Source organism: Varroa jacobsoni, unplaced genomic scaffold (genome assembly GCF_002532875.2).
Source record: "Varroa jacobsoni isolate VJ856 unplaced genomic scaffold, vjacob_1.0 scaffold_655, whole genome shotgun sequence".
NCBI lineage: Eukaryota > Metazoa > Arthropoda > Arachnida > Mesostigmata > Varroidae > Varroa > Varroa jacobsoni.
The window spans coordinates 212,520-234,717 of record NW_019213557.1 but is presented as its reverse complement, the minus strand read 5'-3'; the positions used below and the strand labels follow the sequence as shown (position 1 = coordinate 234,717).

Genomic DNA, 22,198 nt, shown 5'->3' with positions numbered 1-22,198 from the left:
CACGATCCACTGAATTACGTATAAACAGTATTGCGTGGCTAAGCTCAAAGCATGAAGCAGCGCGAAGCAAAGAAGGGTACATTGTTTCTTTCCCTAGAGTCCTACGCAAAAGACATAGGCCTGTGTGGACAGTTTGAGCCGTGTGTGTGTTCAAGACGAGGTCGACAGTAAAACAGCAATATAAGTATGGCAAAAAAAATGCCTATATATATATATATATATATATAAATAACCAAAAGGACACATAATAGTGGCCAATTTCTATTGGCTGAAAACGTGTACCCCTTTTGCCTTTTTTTTTCGCATGGCTATTGTTTCTCAGTCGGTCTCAAACGAGGAGCTATAGCGTTCTTCGAGAAAACTTCGCAAGATTGCTTGAGAAGTAAAAAAACGATGCCGTAGAGTAGGCACACCCTTGCGCAACAGGTAGGTTTTTTTTGCGACGGAATGGACTAAATGGTTCTACTGTTGAATATCTCAATGTGCCACTAACGGCAACGTTTGAGAACCAACGTCTAGAACACTAACAAACAGATAAAGGACATAAACGAACCTAAATTTCAGGGGCTGGATGTGGTCGGATGTGAACAGAGCTTGTGAGGAGGACTCGCCTACTCTCACGGGTATAGTAAGTCATCTGCTTTGCTTCTAAATAATAAGATATGTAATATTTATCAAACACCTCCGTTATTATTTACTCCGACCCTTTACGGAAGTATAGCGCAGTGGGCACACCAATACTCAATCGCCTTTTGTTAGGGGGTACCCCCAACGCGTTTTGGGGAATGAAAATCCAACGGTTGTTAGTTCTAGGCAAGTTAACAATATCCTTTATTGAAGTGATGCTAAATTGTAAACAATATTATTCGAAGCTAAAAAGAGTACACTGAAAAAGTCAAATTAGCCTCTTAACAACTACGAAAAGCTAGCACACTACTCTCACAAAGTTACGCCGTCCATTCTACAGCTGTTTATAAAGTGTTGGAGAGAAGTTACTATATTGCACTACAAATTGACAAATCTGCAAGTAAGAAACAACGTTTATTAACAAACGTTCGACGATACCTAAACAAACCCTTGTCAGATACTTTATCTCATTTCACTAGGCTTATTTTGTGTTAAGCTAAATGATAATATTTAAGCGTACATATATATATATAAATAACAAACAACGCATGGGAATATATGATGTTTACAATTAAGCTCTTAAAAACAAAGTTTTCTAGCCAATAATGTTTCATCATGGAAAATCACCATGGAGATGGTGGTACATTTTTTGGTGAGCAAACCTTGAACTCGATGGGAATTCTACAGCGAAAAATTCATTTATACGAGTGAATTTTTCGCTGTACAAATGTATGGCTTTCTTTTCCATGTACTTTTTTTAGTGTGAGGTCCATGCATATTTTATTAGCATCACTCTATCGATCTATCTACTAGTCTGTTTTATTTTTTTTTTTAAAGACAACATAGACGTAGTGGGAATGAGTTCTTTGATACTTAGCTTGCGTAGCACTCACTTCTTCACGTCCTTTGCATCATGGCCTTCGCTGTCAAACGTGCGAATACGTAAAGTGAGCTGTTAAGAAGTTGCCGTCATAGTGCGCTATAGGCACTACAATTAGAAGGCCCATTTGAAGAATTCAATAGACCTCGCTCAAAGTTCAGAGTTGGGGAAAACCATTCATTTCAGTACATCTAGCACCTTTTGGGCGCTTCCTTTAATTGCATGACAGGTTTAATGCCGACGCTATCCAGTGATTCTCATTCCGGTACCAGGTCAAGGGCTGACCTATACGAGGACACACTGCGCATGTATTCATACATATGTAGGTATATAATACTCAATATATCCGTAGATCAATATAGTCTAGATTATAGCGGCAGGCTGGCAGGGGCATCATTTGGCAACGTGCTCATGTTCGTCTGCGGCACTGAGCTAAACTTGCAACCCAGTTTGCTTTAAACAACCGTAAAAGGGAGTCTAGACGAATGCAATGAAAGATAATGTCGCATGAAATCTGCTTCCTCCTTTTCATCAGGGACTCACAGACGAACCAGAGGGTCGTTGATTGTTCTTGGACAAATATGAGTCCATGCAACCTTGGGTTATAATAGACATGATCGTACATTTGGACAGTAAAAAGTTGTATTGTGAATGCTGCGGATGTGTCACCTCTTTTTGTGCAGTAAATCATACGTTCTTTTTCATTGCCACTTGTAGGTGTAGTGGAACCCCATAGGTCAAGAACTACATAGGTGTGTTATATTTTTAAACGGCGGCGTTTTATTTCGGGTATTTTTTGAGAAACAGAATTATATCAGAGCATTTATTTGTTTTGCATTTAATCGAAACGTAAAGAATCAAAGTAAGCAGACCATTTTTCTACTGCTGTTTTGCCTGTTCGACAAGTATATTTGAACTGAAAGCGATTTGGACATTATAAAAGTTTCTGCATTAATAGCTATATATGAACCACTGCATACTCTATACAAAGGTCGCTGATATGACAAGGAAATGGACAGAACTAACTTACAATTCAACCTACTAATATATATCTTAAGCTTATGCTCGTTAATACACGTGCTCGTTGACAAAATGGCCGGTGGCTCATATAACTCCACCTCTGGCCTATCCAGTTTTACCCTGTATGCCTGCGTATATGGGCTAACGACGTATTTTCTTTTTAAACCTCCTTTAGATTGTGAGATAAAAATGTGTTTAGTGAACGACCTGTCGTAAACATTTTTCCGGAACAATGGTTGCGCCTAGTAAACGTTCGGTGATAGAACATCACCACTTTGTAATCTGTAAAAATATTGCTACATAAAAGCCATATATTCACTGCTTGACGAAGATACGACCTCATCCGGTCCGGTACCATTCAGTGGCCGTTTTCTCTTTGAGGACGTCCAAAATTATACATCGACAAAAGGCAAACGTACTTTCTAGCGGACTGTTTCTTACTTTCGACAACACCAATAGCCCGTACATCTTAAATTAGCATCTTTCACATCAAACACTCCCATGGAATACAACGAAGGGGATTAGCTATGCAGGTCCTACCGTGTCAAAATACGCTTCTGAAACTCGTCTTTCGATGACAATGCTGACTCCTTTAGAGGACAGGTTCTAAAGCGACTATAAATATTATGGGTTGTTTGCAGTTGAGATGGCATATTTGTTTCCGTTTAAGTTAGGTTAATTTTTCCATTAGTTTAGCTTGCTTCCTTAAAGATCAAAAATAGTCTATCAGGGACATATAAGTTACGAAACAAAAACGTCAGTTCATTGTATTCACGAACCGTATACTCAGCTCGGACACAAATGCTACGTAGTGCAACGCCCCTTAGGCCAAAGATAAGGTAACATTGCCTCCGATGGCCTTTAAATGATTGTGCGCTAAAGTAAAAGACAAAGCCTTTTTTTTTGTGTTTCTCAAACACGCAACATTGTTAGTGTTTATATTTATAAATTACCCTGTAAACGTCGCGAAAATCGTATAAAAGTTCGCCCTCTAGGCATCGATTGACTGGAGACTTTATCTTTATAAAACGGATCATTGTTGTTCGTTGAATATTTCTAGTGCCATTATAAAGTACCTTTGCTATCACACGAGTGCCTAATAATAATAATACCTATTATTTATACAGGTAAAAATATATAAAAGACTTGTACAGTGATCGATTGGTCATTGTTAATAAACTCGCAGCTTTAACCTGTTATGCTTTCGTTATGGTGACAATGTAGGGTTCGATGTCATTGAAGAACGGCATCGCGGAAATCATCTATTTTCGTTAGGGAATGCTAGGTTAACGTCGGACTGTCTGGCTATCGACAATGCGTGTCACGCCACTGAACCTATAAAACAGGTCGACATCCAACACAGTTAAAGAGAGTCCGGTATTAGTAGAGACAACGAAATAGTTAACGTTAGGAGGAACGGAAATTAGATGGTAATCAAAACACCGTTATCCCTTTGCAGGGACAGACAGTGTTAGCCATCTGTGCTTCCGTCTGTGCGCCACGCGTATACTATATTGAGTCATTCTACGCCTGTCTGATGTAACGGACTTTTGCCCTTTTTCGAAAAACCGCCGGTGGAATCACAGAGATCGCAAAGCCGACCATACCGAAAAAGGCAAACCAAGCCCCAATAGGCAAACCAAGCAAGCGATAATACGGCCCACATGATTTCAATAATTACCTCAATTTGGACAGACGTGAATGTCTCCGAGGGGTACATTAACTGGCGTCTCGTCTTGTCTGCTGCCGTATATGAGAGAGTGCGTAAGTCATTCCTTGACAGGTAGACGTACATACGTAAGATGCTTAATGTCCAGATGAAGCTAGTGAATATGTGAGAAATACCCACGAATAGGGCTGAAAGGATTTCTACTCTTTAGGGGCTGGATAATATAAAGGCTATAAAACGTAGCAAAAATGAAGATTTATAGCCAGTGGCGAAAATGAACTCATAGGTATAATACGCAGGCGTATTTTTCAGTTATTTGAAGCACATTGTTGCGTTGTAATCAAATCGGTATGACTGAATTTTGTCGAAAATATTGTGACACACCTCAATCAAAGTATCGAAGACAAAAACAAATTACTTCACTGTCTCCTCATATAAACCAGTGAACTCTACTGTTTGTCTACGTGAAGTTTATTACACTCTGAAGAATGAAGCTAGGAGCGCGATATAACACATATGCTGTACATGCTTCTTCCTTGTATGATACGGCTTCTATTTCAAAATACTCTACGAGACAATGAATCGTTGTCGATACAAAGCAGAGTCATTCCAGAGTCTCGTATACTTTCGCATTCCCACGCGCCCGCCAAAGTCCGACGACAACACTCATTACCTCGATCTGGACGGATTCGTTTTTTTTTTGATGCATATGGATTAGTTGCATCTGCCCTTAGTCGTCATGCATGCAAACCATAACAGCTACTTACAAAACAAGATCCTGAAACTTCCCGACGAGCTGGGAAGAACTCAGCTACCACTACTATTTAGGTGTCGCCATGTAGGAAGATCATTGTCGGCAATGTGCAGTTCGCGACTAGAGGCGAAGAGCATTGCTGGAGGAGACTTTCCGCTACGAAGACTGTCACGTCCGCTGGCTGAGTATCGTGCTAGACTAAAGATATTGAAGAATCGCTTATAGCAACTGAATTACGGCTGGACACAAGACAAACAATGGGGTATCGTGTTTCGTTTTCCATTATTGCCTGCGGTCCATCTCCAGTTTGAATACGGTCTGATGGAGAAGGTCTATACGCGGCAGACAGACGACACTAAAGCAGGGAGGCAATGCCGCACTTAGCGACGGCTTCCCAAATCCCGTATCCAGGCCTACGGTACGGGGTGCTTCAAGGGCCATTTGAGTTCGGTTAATCTGGTAACAAATCCGGCTGCCGGATGCGGCGAGCATAATAGGATGATCATATGTATTCAGTGCTTAATCGTAGGGTTCTGAGGGAAAGGTCCCGTGCCAGATTGTGTTTAAGATTGTTCGATTACATCTGACGGCCAATCTTTATTCATTTTATTACCCGGTTTCCATATATGATGATCCAAGCATAATTTATAAGGATTCATAACATAAGCCAATTGAAAAGTCACTCTCTTCCAATCTGACTATGATGATGTTACGTGAGAATAAAGTATTCCTTCTTGTATTGGCCGTTTCCATGAGGTAGTTCTACGTCTTTACCAATAATATATTTAGAAGGATGGTATCCCTAACAGTTGTTGCTGTTGGCAAAATTGACAAGTAATGCTGCACAGAAAGTGGCAGACAGTGGGATGAAAAGGGAAAACCTTAGATCCTGAGGTAAACGATCAAACTTCACAGTTATAGCCTTCTCATCGTATATCAAAAAGATATCCTTATTCAAGTCACACAGGCTAATTCAAATAAAGTACTCCTCTGTGGGTAATCATCAAGTTACACCACGACGAAACAAACAACAAAAGCCGCTAATGCGCTAACAGAATCCAGCTATTATATATACACATATTATATAATTAAATCAACTCACAAATTATTAAAGTGTCACTCCCCTTATCGAAATTAGCAAACGTATACAAAAGTTACTCTTTGATGTATCATTATGCGTACATCTGAAGAATACTACCTGTAGGATTTTAGACAGCTGCGTGGAAAAGGAAACAACAAATAAATATGGCCAAGTGGCCAAACCACTGGCCCCTCGTTGAAGCTCACCTCACGTATACCAGGCACCATATCGAGTTTTATTTATGGCACCGTTTCGAATTTGGAGTAGGCCAGTAGTTACTGACTTAGAGAAAGCTCACCACCAAAGACCTCGGCAGTGGTTCATCCAGTAAACGAGACTCTCCGTAGGGTGCCTGACATGTGGGTGTATAAATTCTACTCAAAGCGATGGCCACAGCAGTTAAAGGTTAAGACCAGAATGAGCTGACCTCGCCGCTTTGGCAGTTTGAGATACTGGGCAATCAAAATAGTTATTAACTCGATTTTGATAGTACGCTTATCCATCCAACCTCGAAACGATGTAAACACGTTCGGTCGCGACGATCTACAATACATATAGCCACGTCACGCTACCATATTGTATGAATGGGCTTGTCTTTTTCCTGGGGTCTTTTCTATATGCCAAATATAAGCCAAAGTCAACATCATGCGTCAACGAATCCTGATCCACACAGTACATTGCTGAACGTCTACCATAACTGTTTCCTGGATTGGGTATGCTTACGACAAAGTTCGCCATATGTCAGCGACCCTCTAAGTGGCCTTAGCAGCGTATGCACTTAGATATATATATATATATATATACGACACCCGAGACCTACTCAAAGTGACCTCGTTGGTTAACGCACAGATTGACACCGTAAATGCGAAATGATACGAAGGACGCTCTGAGTCGGGCTGCACGCTGCTCTAACTGTCGTAATAATTGTGTTTACCTTGCAAAGACCGTCCATTTCTAGCATCGAAAGGTGAAGTTAGCTGTGCTGAAAACACTGAACGCTCGAATCGAAATAAATAGGATGAATTGTTAATTTTAGTTTTACTCATGGGAGTTATGCGTAAAGTTGTTAACAAAACCCACTTTCTGGCTCTCTATTGGCGCATTGCATATGATAGTGCAGACAACTAACTGACTACTACACATTTGAAGAGGTATTGGGTCCTTTGGCTTCTAGAAAAGCGTACACAACTTTCTGGACCATATGATTTTACATGGCCATAATAATGTAGACAATATATATTTTGCTTTTGGGTTTTCAGTACAATTCAAGGTTTATTTTTTATTGTCAACCCTTTCATGCGTACTATCGTGGCCTGACCTTCATTCGCGCACGTCGCAAATAATATGGGCGTGCCACCGTGTCCCCGCCGGCTTTGAATATGTCGTCAATTTCCTCAAAAAAATGTTCGGATAAAGCGGTCGGAACTGAGAAGACATAAGAGGCCGAGTCGGTAAAGAGGATAGTGCTGGCCGTTAGGTTTAGGAAATGGCCATCTAGGAGTTTGCAATATCCTTCGTCACCGAGCTACCGACGACGCGGCATTCTCTTACAGCAGCCTTCTGCCTCCAGGTAGTAAGTGTTCGCAGCAAAAAGCAAATAGGCAGAAGAGCAAGAAAGAGAATTTCATAAGTCCATAAAATAACTGCTGATACTGCATAGAGCGCTCTTCACTGCAGAGAACTTTGCCTCCGCGTTAGCTTTCTAAGATGGAGCGCTCATTTTCTTTACGAGGCCTGCTGAAATAAGATCTAAGGTCAAGGTTCCAAGTCCGGCAAGGCTTGCCAGCACCTTTTGGGACTCGTTCGCTCTTAACAGACTGGTAGAACAAACCTTGCTAGGCCCAAAATATCGACCTTATAGGTATGTGTATGCGTATGTATAAACACGCGGGTATTGTCGAGCACGGAAATTGCCAATAACGTATGAATAGGCTCAGCGCACCGCGGACACTAACCAACCGGGCCGCTAGCTAAGACGCCAAAACTTCTCTCTGTCCGTCCGACGAGCGAATGTTCGTCTGCGTCGCGGCGTCTGCTGCTTTTCAACACCCCTCCCTCCTTTCCCCGCGCTTCCCCCGACCGCGCGTGCCTATTTAGAGAGCTCATTTTAAATGTTTAGACAAGCGCTTCTAGATTCTACAAAAGGCGGTAGCCTGTACAGCCAGAACATTCTCGCTCTTGAATTTTCACCTTTTACGTTACGTATCCGAAATGTGCAACAATTGCATGCGCTTTGGTTGTATCTGAAGGCCTTTTAAAGTATCCATTAAGATCAATCCCACTTTCAGTCACAATCACTTCCAGAAAAATATTCAAAATAATTAAAGTTCGCTTACTAGTTCCTTCTGATACTGATCTCTTTCTTAGTGAGAATATTGGTTTTAATTATCATTCAAACGTTGAACTGTAGTTAGCTGTAGACGACCTCTTATAAATATAAGCTATCCTAAAATGGCAAAGGTATTTAAGCGATAGTTTAACGATTTGCTCTAATAAAAGGCTTAATAATGTATGTCTTTGATTGACTGTGCCTATCTCATTATTCCTGGTATTAACCATGATCGAACATTTACCTGCTCAATACCTTAACACCTACAGCTCACATCATATACCAACCGATCAACCGGCACCACGGCGTGCCATTTGTTTATTATCATGCATATAGTTTGCACCATTTTTCAGCTTGTCACCCATTTCCCTATTAACATAGCCCTTAACCCACGTTTGACGTCGAACAGTATGTCTGGCCGAAACGAAAAACGGCCATTTATCTTTAGCCATTTAGAGTTTAGCCGGCAGATGTGGATATTTAGACTCCAATCTCACGAACGGGAAGAATTGACAATGTCTGCTCAGCTTGCCTATTAGAACAAACAGAAATTTCCACTGTATGACCCTTCAATTAAGTAAAGTCTTTTTACGTATCTTTAGCTATCTGATTTTATGGCAGCTAGTGTTTTTTGAATTAGGTGGGAGCCAGTCAATCTTCAGACTTCAGTACTTACTCTCCTTTGCAGTCTGTTACTAATTTCGCATGTTTTGCCTTCTTCACCGATATCGTTCCGTTAAAAGATCAAGATCACCGTCGCTAGCAACCGTCGCGGCCTCATATGCGCAATACGCGTATTCCAGCTAGCTACAACCGCCAATTACTTCACGACGAAGTACTGACCCATCATAATGATTGGTGATTTCATATTAATTGTGATTATAAACATGCATGAATTATTACTTGAGCGTGCTTTCCCCTTAATGGGCCGCTCTGTTCGATTCCCATATAGTACCTTGAACTTATTTTTGAAGACAACCGCGGAAGATAATATGCATTCAATAGTATACGAGTAAAAATGTCTCACAATTAGATTAAATTTGGGTGTCTGTCACTCGCACGGTAACTGGAATGAAATCGAGATCACTTTGCCGAATTGAAGAGGCTGCGTTACTATTCTGAGATCTTCTTTTTTTTTTTCGATGCAGCAATTATCGACTGTCTTCTCGAGAAGAGCGTCGCTTACCAATTATATCAGTCAGTTTCTGCACGTTTTGAACTTTGTGGTTCTTAGGGACTTTAACTTGCTATCAAATAAAATTTTAATAAGATTCTGTTCGAACTAAAAACGCAATCAAGGTCGAAAGTTTTATTCAATGACACAAGAATCACAAATGCCCTTTCTTACATATTCAGACTATCACTAAACAGGAAATAAAGTTCCATGCCCAGTCTCTCCGAGCTTAGATATATCCAAAAACGTGTATTCATAATTAGGAGCCATATTAAAAACCTTCGTTAATTTCGGCTCGAGCACGGATATCTGGCAGGATGCTCCATTCTGCGTATCATTACTTCACGGTTCCACCGCCATCGGTGAAACCTCGCCTATGCCAGCGTCACTGCTTTAGGCAACAGAGCATACACATACGTTTTCTCACCTGTTTATGTCCCCAACTTATTCCGACGTAACGGAAGGTTGACGTTGTCACGGTTATTTGCCGCTGTTTGTCACGTCGCTATTTGCAAATAGACCGTATTGAAAAATACTGTCAAAATTTTTTACAGTGTGCTAGCGTTTCGTTACGCAGATGAGTAGCAGGTTACAGACTGGCGAGATACTTAAATAAAAGGCACTGCTGAAAAATCGTAAACACAAAAGGGCAGGGCCGCCGTGGTAGTGATGAATGTAGCCGTTTGCCCCGGCATGCTCCTTACAAAAGTCAACATCTATACTTGACAATTATACTTTCGCGTACTTCAAACTAATTTATTCACCTTCGTAAGGTAGCATTTTAGACACTCAAATGTTTATAACAACATAATAGGCTTTATATAGTATCTTATATACATACATACATATGCCGGCTTTACAAACCTGGCTAAAACTAATGTCACAAGATGATTCCTAAAATGGTTGCTTTAGGATTTATTATTTTATTATTATTTTGAACCTACCAATGGTCTCGTTTCATGTTATAGAATATACTACTTCAATTCTTCCATTAGTTACCAGTCTAGCTGTCCAGTACTTGGACTAGCAAGCAGAGAGGGCCATGAGACAGATCCGAAGGTTGTCTACATTTAATTCGCACAATAAGAAGCACAATATTCACTGAGTTCATGACACTTTTATACTTTGCGTAAGCGATAATGAAAATCGTGCCCTGCACGTCTATTAGGTCGGTAAAGTCATTCCCAGACCTCGTCCATCATAGTCCTGTTTTGATATAACTTGGGATCGACGCCTACGAATTTTCGAAGCAACAGTACCTGGCCTTCTGCGCATGGAAGCAACTGCATCCGTAAATAACTAGATTATCTGCGTCGGAAGGAACCTTCACCTGTATATCTTGAGCCGATTATATCTTGTCAATAAGATCTTTAAGCAAAATTGCGAAAATGAAGAGGCTCGAGTTGTTACCCTAAGCAACACTCGCAGTCTGAGGAAAAAGCTTTGAAACCCCCCCATTGATTATAGTCCTGTTCTTGTAAAGCTGTTAGGTTCGCAAGGACAGCGATGTCGGCCAGGACGCTTAAGAAAAAAAGTTTTCAGCGCATAGTCTATAAACACTGCTTAGGGATATCGTCGAGGGCTGCTTAAAATGCGTTTGATATTGGTAAATAACATCTTATATGCTGCTCCAGTCAAATGCTTCCTCCTGAGTATATGTTGCTTTCAAGAACACGTTTAGTTTTCTTGCTAACAAGTACTAGAAAAAAGTTCATAGTAGATGCTTTTCTTCGCCGCCCCGCCCCATATGATTGGTTGATTTAGTTCGCCTTTGTCTTCTGGAACAACGCGAAGCATTGCATCCCACCAATGAAGGGAAGTCAGTCCGGAACAAGGACATTCGTTGAATAAAGCATTTTAGCACAGCGCCAGCTCTACGGCGATCTTGAGGTGTTCATTTTAAGTCCTCTCTGGTTCTGATACCTTCCTTGAGTATAGTTTTTCAAGCCCTTCAGTCGCTTCCATGATAAAGAACTCCTGGCTCAGCCTTTCGTGTTTGCTCGTTGTCGATTCGTTCCACGCTGCACTGAGCGCTCAGAGTCTTTGATGTACGCTGTCATTAGATGAAAACACTCCAGAAAGGATATGCACTAATGAGGCAATGGGACACGATGTAGGCCTGCCAAAGCGACGTACGCCGTCTCTTATAAGAATAGTTCCCCCCTATTCCAGGTATTTTCATGCGGGGCAGCATATATTTACGGCCAGTGATGCCACTGCCGGCTGTAGTATTGCCAGTAGCCCAAAGGCGCTTCAGGCATGGCGGGCGAGATGGAAATATATTTAAACTATGGGCGAAGTTTCGTGGGGTAGGCTGAACAAATTGAAAACTGCAGAATGTCATTAGATGATGCGAATAAACCCTAACACCGATTGAGTTTGTCCCATTCCAGAAGCTTTTTCGAGTTCAATCTATACGGACAAGCGATTGTCCTATAGGAAATCTTGAAATCCAATCCGACGGCAATGTGTGGCCGAAACTGTCCTCCTTCATAAAAAGAACAATTCTCTCCGACGTGTATGGGAGTGTTGCTACTCGTGTTCGTTGAAGAGATAACTATGATAGAGCTCCCTGCAGGGCTAACAAGCGTTAATATTTTGCTGGAGTTGATCGTTCACCAATGGTGATGCATTAGTGTGTCTGCAAGGGCTGACGTCCGGCTCGACGCAAGGTGGTCCAGACGTGCATTATAGTATCCTGCTACAATTGTGGAAGCGTTGGAAGTAGGGCCCGCCATGGCCTGCAGGCCGCCAACAAGCTTTTCCTCAAACGTTACGGTCACTTCTTTACACTTGACGCACAAGCAGTGTTCTGGGGCCACACAAAGCCGTAATGTCGTTTTCCATATGGCCCGCAATGAGGTCCACAGCTCCATAATGGTAAACCACTGACTTTTCGTATATGTGGCCATGGCTTGTTCCCTTTTGCACAGGACAATGGACGAAGTAACTTGGATGGGCCGGTCGCCCAGTTCTTTGTAAGCACAATGCTATCGACTGTAGCCCAAGACTTCTGATGCGAGTAGCGCTAATGTAGAGGCGTCCTTGTAGTTCCACCGAATGAACTTTAGCGCTTCTCATGACTTTGGCCCCGATTACTTTTCTGAGGGCGTGCTTGTGACTGAGTGTGAGATGTGGGGCTGCTGTCCCTAAGCATGGTCTGTGTTTGCAGTGCGATCAGAGCCTACTTCAAGATGTCTTCAATCGTCGATGGCGGCGGGAGCTGCAATTCCATGAAGAGTGCCGACACACTGATAACGGATCGGATAACGAGGAGTTCTCTTTGAAGGGCTGAAGCGATTTCCTAATGCGTTCCTTAAAAAACTCATAAATATTCTGAATTCTTGCGTTCACGTCGGCAGTCCGTACTGTCGATTCTTTCCGCGGCGGGTCAACGGCGCTACAAAGGTGTTCTTATGACTAGTCTGTAGAGTTTCTTTTGGAGCCATATTAATCTCACTCTTAAAAAGGATTTGATTCACCGTGCGATGTTCCACGCGATTTCCTTCGTTACATCGTCTTTCAAGTTGCGCCCACTCTCAACTTCTTTACGCTATGTCATTGAAAGAGACAAAACAGCGAAAGGCGCATTCTCCTGAGTTGCCCTTCTGGCAAGCTTTTCATTGGCTGCCTTGCGCTCCGACCCGAAAAGGGAAACAAATAGGACATGCGGCTCGGACTCTGGGTGCAGCAGCAGCTTCCAGTTCCATAGTAGCGGCTCAACAACGATTATAAATCCATCATTTTCGAACTTCATCTACTAATGGTAGCTTGTCTGGAGAAAGACGGCTACCAGGTCATTTGAATACCGGGATGCTTATTCACTTCGGCTATTATACTATTTATATCCATTTTCGTGGCCGCATGCACCGCAATAGATGGCGGCAAGGCCGGTTTAAAAGGCTCTAAGATAGCGCCGCCGATAAGCATAATTGCTTTATCGATAAAGGCGCAATACGGGTAGTTCCGTGCTGCTTGGACATGTTCATCTTTTCGTCCTTCAAAGGCCTAGTGGACGAGCGCATTGGCTTGCTTCTGAAGGCTTGCACTTCGCCTTGCAAAGCTTTAAAACGATGCAGAAAAAAAAGTGCGATGCGCGCGCTATGACGTCGGTTCCCAGCGGTACGCTGTCTATACATTTCATCAATTGCTTAATTGATTAGCTAGTTGCGGGCAAGCTTCACCGTTGACAAAATCATTTCTGGATAAACACGGACCTGGTGTCACCAGTACTGGACATGCCAATCAACGGTGAAAGCGTATTTCATGCAGTACAATCGGCATCGTTAGTCGGAATCCTGATGCGCCAGCATGTCGATGTACCCATCCTTTGATTTTTGTAAGCCTGAATTGAACTGGCCTGTGCCAATACCACAGTATGTAGATGTATAAGGCTGCATAGGCTTAACGTCCGAAACTTATGCTGTGCATTACGCTTTGATGTGCTAATGGAAAAGGTAGCAAACTTTATTCGTTCTTCGTTAAAGGGCATCTTAGCGTTTTCCGATGGGAAATCCTGATCATATTCACTAATGAACATGATAATTAGCTCTAACAGAATCCAAAACTTTACATATGTCGATTCATTCTTTTATCGATATTTTATAAATGTTAAAAAACTTCCTCAGTTCTACAGAGGCAGGATGACGATTTATGTATTATTTACGTATCCGTTGACGTATTGTCGACCGAAGATACTCGTTAATTTTACATATTTGTCTCAGTATGATAATCGTTAGAGCTCCGTAATACGTACTAGATGGCGTCAGCGGGTTGGCAACCTGTTGGTGACAATTTGTCGTGATATCCAAAAAGTGGGACTTTGTTTTCGCACCGTACTATAAGAGTACGTCTACATTGTAGGTCTACTCAGGCTCCGCGGCCTACTCCAACTGTCCGCAGCGGTGATGTGAGTCGTCGTTGTCCAGTCATCCAAAAAATTATTTTTATCGTGCTCTCGTAGCGTTTCCAGCACTGCTAATATCGCTACGACTAGTCCTCTACAGCCGCTGGCAACGCTGCTACTAATATTGCGGTTGTTGCAACGACCTCACGCTCTATTTGTGTTCCTATGTGCGACGTTGCCATCTTCGGGGCACCGTTCAAAACCTTGTCATTGTAGCTCCATCCCTAATTGCTTAGATAGAATACGTGAGCGAAGAAAATAGGGGGAACAGAGACAAAAACGACATTTTAAGTACGGGGCTGGCCATATAAGTTGTTTCAAATGTCGCACATACATTACAAGGGAGGGAAATACCAGCAGCAGGCTGACTATGAGATATGGGAACATGAAGTGCTAACAGTTGCCTGAGGCCATCCAAGCAGACCAATGACATTAGAGGAGGTATTCTGCAAGTCATAGAACTGAAAGGGTAGACAGGTGCTTTGCCTATCCACGAGTAGAATACGATAATGTGTTAGCCAGATAGCAAAAAATATTCGGATTTAAACATAAATATAGGGATTACGTAAAAGAAAGCAAAACTTGCGGGCCACCATTTCGACGTAACGGTGAGGCAACAGATGTTCAAAAAGGTCGGTTCAATAAGAGTTTGGACAAACACAAATATACATTTTAGATGTTTTTGCATTTTTCAGGAACCTATATTGTTGTAGGTTCGTTTTCTCATATTTTATTTGTTAACATTACATTCATGCCGGATTCTTCACTTCTAAAACAAAGCCAACTTGAGGTAAGTCTATGACCAAACCTTTACGGTAATTTTGCCTCTCCATTGAGAATTGCCTTACAGTAGAACCGTTACGTTTCACTACACGAGGTTAAATTTTGTGGATACTCTTATCTTCGATTAACTCCTTGAAGACTCTTCCTCTTTAACGCCAATGAAAGGGTAAAGTTAGGACGCAGACTACACGTATCTAAATACAAAAGGTATTTTCGTTTATAATTAAAAGTGGATATCCTTCCTTGGACGCATTGGACGGCTCTTTCCTTTAACTTGTTTATTCCTTACGTAAAACTTATTCTGACGAGTTATTTTCGGAAGTTTTCTATTGAACAGTTGTATCTTGCATTATTACAGTTGTGTCGAAGGTAGCATATTGTAAGGAACTTTCCGCAACAATGCAACACGTTCCTATTACGTCATGCGGCTTCGAAATTCGGTAGATTCCTGACGCCAAAGTTAGAGTAGTACTTCTCTGTAGAACACTGCGTGTGAAGCTATGCTTAACGGCAGTATTGGACATTAAAGCTCGGAACATTTATTAGGTAGTACATTGTGGTAAGTGCGTACATTCCGAGCCTTATTTCTATTCTTGAAAGTACGCTTCTTGAATATTCAATATTCCTGAATAATCAGTTGAGAATCAAATAAAATTTAGATTTGCTTTTTGTAGAAAACTAATTCAAAGAAATTATCATCGAACCTGTGTTTTTGAACAGTAACAAACTTTGTGGATAACATCGGAAGCTGAGCTTCAGAAATTTATATTTGCAATAGGTATGACCCGTTCGACGCAAACATATATCACATGCACGAACGATCTTCTAATTCTAAAGGTATTTACGCCCTTTTTGAGCTTAAGAGTTTGTTAGTACGTCTAGTTAATCACTTTCAATGAAGGTAAAAAAACATAAATTAAAAAACAAGCAAGATTAGATATTTTTCTATTAGGCTCGTGACTTCTTATCTAAGAATTTTAAATGGGTTAAATCTAAACAGTGAGGCCTTAAGTAGGCAATACGAAGTCAGCTTGCTCGGAGAGATAAAGGTCTATAAAAGTTGAAGAAGTGTCGTTTTTCTCCGCATTTACGCCGGACTCTCTTCCTACAAATAGGGGTATCTGTAACAGCGAATATTTCTTCTACAAATGTGTTTCAAATAAAAATATATTAAAGTAAAAATACTCACATATTCTTGCGCTTACTTTTCGATACTCAAACAAAACGAGTTCACTGGAATTACAATTATCCTGAGACACAGACTATTTCTTGCGCTCTTTCCTCTGTTCTGCCCTATGATAAACAATGGTCATATACTGTTTTAATTCTATAATACTACAATACTACAACTAACAAGAAGACTATCGAATCACAAATACTGACCATATAGTCTATGCTCAGTCGTTCCGGTATCCGTTAAACTTAGACGGGGAAAAATTGGTGCGTTTTTATTTTAGCATGTGATTTATTTCGGTCTAGTTGACAGAGGAAAGGTTGCCTTGCTTTCCATTCTGAAAGCGCTTGTTCTTGTCATCTTTTCGTCTCTTCAGCGGTTTTCAGTCGATGAACCGTTGAGCGCCTTTGAAGGTCAGGCGAAGGGTGAAAGCCGATACTGGACGGCAAGATAGCATGAGCACGTTGCCAGCAGACCGCACATTCAGGAAGAAACCGCACACGTCTGGTCTGGCTTTGGTAAACAGGGATTGAAAAAACTGTCTCTAGCGAGACGAACCGTACACGGATAGGAGCTGTTTTGCTGTGAGACTAACGGAATGAAGGCCGAGTAAATGATCGGCTAGGCAACTGGGCCGTTTTTTGTCATGGAAAAAGCGCGAGTCAAAAGTGGGGTTAGAAAGCGGATTACAAGAGGACGTACATATATTACGGCCCAATATAGATTTCACACATACGGACAAATTTCCTACTGCTCAAGTATCGTGACCCAAAATTCTATCCTTTGGATTAGTGTTTGTGCCGGATTCGACTCAGCTGCCCCTCAGAACTAATACCTCCACTACAAATCGGCTGAATGAAATCAGTTAATTTGGCGATGCGACCATATGAGTTACAGAGTTTTGTTCAGCTCAGATTTGCAATTATAAAACGACGTTTACACAGGTCTAAGCTGTTTTTAAGCACTAACTTTTTCAACTTTGTATCCATAATTCAACAAAAACCATACGCGTTTCGTGTTTTATTCTTCTTATTTATTATTATGAATATTATATCTATTATTAGATCACTCCTTCCGTTTATACTGAAAACGATCTATAACTTAGATATTCGTTAACCTCTGACAGTTTCACTTTCTTGTGCCTGTTTTCTAGTCACTTGAATAGCGTCAGCCAGTGCGTCAGCCCACATTTATGATCTACCCACCCAGTGACCTGTGGTAACTTGCATTTCAGTATCAATATAACAAAGTCATCGAGAAATTGGCCTTCTACATGTGCGCAGTGTCTTGTGCCTAAGCATGCGAAGTTCTGTATTAATCACATTTACTCCATGCACGCTGATAAGCTACGCTTAGCCCCAAACAATTTTAAATAACTCTCCATCGGCCCTGGTTAGTTAGGTCGCTCTTTGACGAGGCAAAGGCTACCCTTGCCTCATCTTATCCACGTCTGTTACTTTGCCTGGTCGAGCTTCTTTTTGCTGAACACCTGCAGGACCTTTACCAGGCTTACTCACAATGTATGCAAACGCATGCCGTCTGTGCCTATTTGCCTATTCTTTCGCTTTATTGTATTACGGAAGCATTGTGAAAACAGTTCACCTTAATTTTTCTGGACTTCTAGATTTTATATCAGCCATTATCAGAAGGCGCTAAATCAATATAACGGCTTCACAAAGCACGTTATAGGGGAATGCATGGACATTTTTTCTGTTACCTTCTACAAACACAATTAGTGGAACCTGGCTGGTCTTAATTCTATAGTACACGGTATCTAGCAGATTGGCTAGAAAGCTTCGGTTGTTAGCTTACATAAAATGGTGACGATATTTAAAGAAGGCCAATTATTTATTATACTGAGGTAATTTGTGTGGCTTTCCGTAATCTTGCTGCACCAATTTGGCAGTAAACGTATACCCCGGCTAAATGCTTACAAGAGAGGCGATTATTGATAAACCTATTTTCTTACGTTTCTCTTAAATCACTTGTCCTACGAGCCATACTGTATGAATGCGAACGATTATAATCTGGCTAAAGCTAATTCGGGATTTTTTGCAATAGATTTTGTTATAGAGGGTCGTTCTTTTATTACCGTTGCCTATTTGGCGGAAAAATTGCTCCTTGCACACGAACCTTAATTTTCTTGAAATGGACGGGTCGTCGGAAGTGTGGTTTACGGTTTAAATAGAGATTTTCGGTTTCAAAGCCATAAGACAAACTTCGGCAAGCGTTGCGACTTAGCTTTCAATCTTCCATCCCGCTCCTGGTGTCGCAGGTAAATATTCCTTAACGGGAAACAGTGAAGAGAGCAGTTTATGATTTAACTAACTGAGTACAATGCACTGTTATGAACAAACTCAGCCAAAATTCAAAGGGCCCAGCAAACGAAGAGTAGTTCAAAGAGAACGTTAAGCTTTAAGCCAAACGGCAAAATAAGATTTACAAGTAACAAAGGCTGAAGACTGTCAAAACATTACTTTCTGACCGTCTAAAATTCTCGTTGCTGTGTTCCTGCCAGCAGTGGCGTAGTAGCCAGGAACATAAGGTGAATCATAAGGGTGAAGTTAGGCACCAAAGTAACTTTAATATTAGATAAAAATGATTTATCCGCTAGCTTATTCTGAGTGAAGTGGAGCCCATTTTAATGACGTTCGATTCACTACGGTCTTCAATATCATCATTTGCTAGAGGAACTGGCGCCTAGGTCAAGATAAGGTTCGATTGCTATATTTTTTTCAAAGGTAACCTGGTTACTATTATTTTTAAGACTATTTATGGAAAAATACGAACGTTAAAACAGCACAGGTAACATGTAGCTTCAGACAAGTGAACTGGAATTGCACTACTTTCTAAGCTCAACTCTATAAATTTAAGTCAAAATAGTTAAATATCATCCCAATTACGTTCTTTTTTAAAAGCTCCAAGAAAAAGTAACATGAAAAGGGTTAGTAGGATGTCCACATATAGTATTGAGTAATTTCTACTGAAAATACGTATAAATTCCGTGTTTAATTCATGAGGTCACTCTAATTTATTTTAATTTAATAATAATTAATTCAATTTAATGGCCTTAGCCTATGTGTTGTAAAATCAAATGTCGCATGGTGTGCGGTCTTTTATATCTTCAGGGCTCTGACATGAATAATCCTTTTTGGATTTTGTTTAACAATTCAAGACCAGTCGAAGTTTACAGTGCACCTCTGTAACTTCTAGTTGAGAACCCTTTTCAGGTTCTACAAAATCCTATGAGTTGCTTACGTTATCTTCTAGGCTTATCTGATGTTTAATAATGCGTTTTGCATGAAAAAGTTGTGGGAATCTTGTACAGAGATTACAAATATATATGTACGTGCTTAACTGAAGGTTGACACTTGTATCGGGTTAGTGCAGAATTTACTGTCCTACCTTTTCTTGCTTTTGAATACTTGCAGGCGATCCAGGACATGCAGGCCAATGTGCAGAGAACTGGCCAAAATGCTTGCAAATCATCGATATTCACTGTGTGCAGCTGTTCAAAACTTAATTCACAGTTCAAATCCAGATCTTTACAACTCATAAACATTAAAAGCAGTTATTTCAAATACAGCTAATTTCTTGGAAATCACACAATTGGCCTCGGCTGCACCTTTTTCGGTAGTCAAAATTTCGAGAGTTGCCGGATCAAGTTTGCATGTGCAAGTATACGCTTTTCGTAACTGGAATATCGCAGACAGGCGGAATCGATCATGTAGGTGCCCTGTCCTATCATTTTGTCCCTCAGAAAAACTACTGCTGACGAACCCCGGGGCAAAATAATAACAGCACGTAGAACATCTCAGAGAATACTTACGCTAAATTTCTAATGAAACAAGTTCGCTAAATATGCAGCTGCCGAAATTTATATATTGTCGAAATTACGTTCCGGCTAACTTAGAATTTTCAGGCTTGCCTTGTTTTTCCGATACTAAACTAGTCCAGCTGGAATTAATTGTTAATTAGTTAGCTGTCTATTTTTGCAAACCAATTTCCTGGAACAGTAAAATGACTATGCACGTAGCATTTCGATTTATCCGCACTAATTCGTTGAAGCAGTTCAGGTCCCCGACCCGACTGAAGATCGGTCTTCAGTAACACACCCCATGCACCTTTACTTTCAGAGTTACCTCAAACCTTTCGTACCAGGTATCGTGAACTACTAGTTAGAATCGAGCCAAAACCGCCATTTTATTTCAACCCGAAATAATAGCGGTCAAGTATCTTCACTCTTCAGAGCGCAATCGTCAACACATTTCTGATGCGCTTCTCACTCGCCGCCTTCTTCTTCGAGGGTAAGGGTTCCTCTACACAGCAGTACTTATTCACTATTTTTATTTTTTTTTACACCAGGATACGATAATTTGTCTAATAGTGGTGTAATTTTCTTCCTTTGTAAATCCCAGCGGTTTCCTTCATTGTCCGCCTCAAAGGGCTAACTACGGGTTTGGATAAAATAAACCCGTAGTAAAATACCCGTAACAGCTTAGTGGGTATCGTATTTGGTTGCTAATCTTACATACACGTTGTGGTCTAAATTTGAATCCGGACTTAAACAGACTTCATTTCGTGCTGGGAGTCAGCTGCGTGATGGAATGCCTAGTAGCGATACCGGAAGTAAAACTCGAAGCATGTAAGCGCATATACACGTACTTCAATCATATACTGGTGAATGTGAAGCCTACAGGTAAATTCCGAGCACGGGGTGCATCCCAGGAGTGAAATCTGGAGTGATTACGACTATCCTCTGATTTGATATGTAGAAGAAAACGCAAGTAGAAGGTAGGTATTCGCATCGTATACATCACCACTCCTGCACCTGCAGGAAAGCCTCAAGTACCGGTGACGCAGAAAGAAAGCCGTTACAGAAATCTAGTACCAAATAAGTTTGACTGCTTACGTTAATTGCTATGACCACCGTTTTAGAATCTGCACTATAAAATCGACGTAGGCTTCATCATCACATGGGAATACGCTGCATCGGAAAAAAACAAGCAGGACTGCCCATAGTTATGGTTACGCAAGGGACAGTGCGAACTTGTCTTTAGCTGTTTATCGCACTTACAAACATCCATGCGTGAAAAACAAACAACATATGAAAAAAAAACTAAAACAGCACCAAGCACACAGGACGGGTGGCAAAAATCCGCTAGTCTGGCTTCGAACCGACAAAAAAAGGAAGTCAATCGATAATAACATCCATAGATTTTCGAAATACAAGACGATACTATTGTATATTCGTGTAGATTGATACATAGACAGCTTGTGACCCTAGCCGTCGCTGCAAGCGAACAATACGATTCGGAGCGTTCTATATAATCTCTTTATGTAATCCCCGCTTACAATCGTCGTGCAAAGGCCAGTGACTGCGTATCTTACTATTGCTTCGGAAAAACGCTGCGTCGAGCCTGTCAACGGAGTAGGTGCACTCGCACACAGGGAGGCGCTGAAAGGTACATACTGTAATTTCTATACCTCTGCAATAGACACCAATTACAGGAAGACCGATACTTGAAGTACAACAGAAGATACGACTGGACTATGTACAACCATCTCTAGCAATTGTATTTCCGATCATAGATTCTGAAGCGCGGCTATAAGACTTACAAGAGTAAAAATCGAGCAAATTGTGATAGTACTTAGGCGCTTGATTGTGACATCACACGCTCAACAAAACTATAATATATATATATATATATATATATATATATATATAGCGAAATTAAGAGAAACTGAATAATGGTGGACCGGATGAGTTGATTTGGTTCAGTTATTACAAGTACAATTTA

At 41.0% G+C, this 22,198-nt stretch overlaps 1 long non-coding RNA gene across 1 annotated transcript; it reads left to right on the top strand.

Annotated features, from left to right (window-relative positions):
- Window positions 1-409: 409 nt before the first annotated feature.
- LOC147753212 (uncharacterized) lies at window positions 410-21,043 on the top strand. The gene is made up of 5 exons (XR_015311893.1): window positions 410-426; window positions 565-628; window positions 19,829-20,124; window positions 20,534-20,704; window positions 20,969-21,043. It is a non-coding gene; the product is annotated as an uncharacterized LOC147753212 (long non-coding RNA).
- Window positions 21,044-22,198: the final 1,155 nt, after the last annotated feature.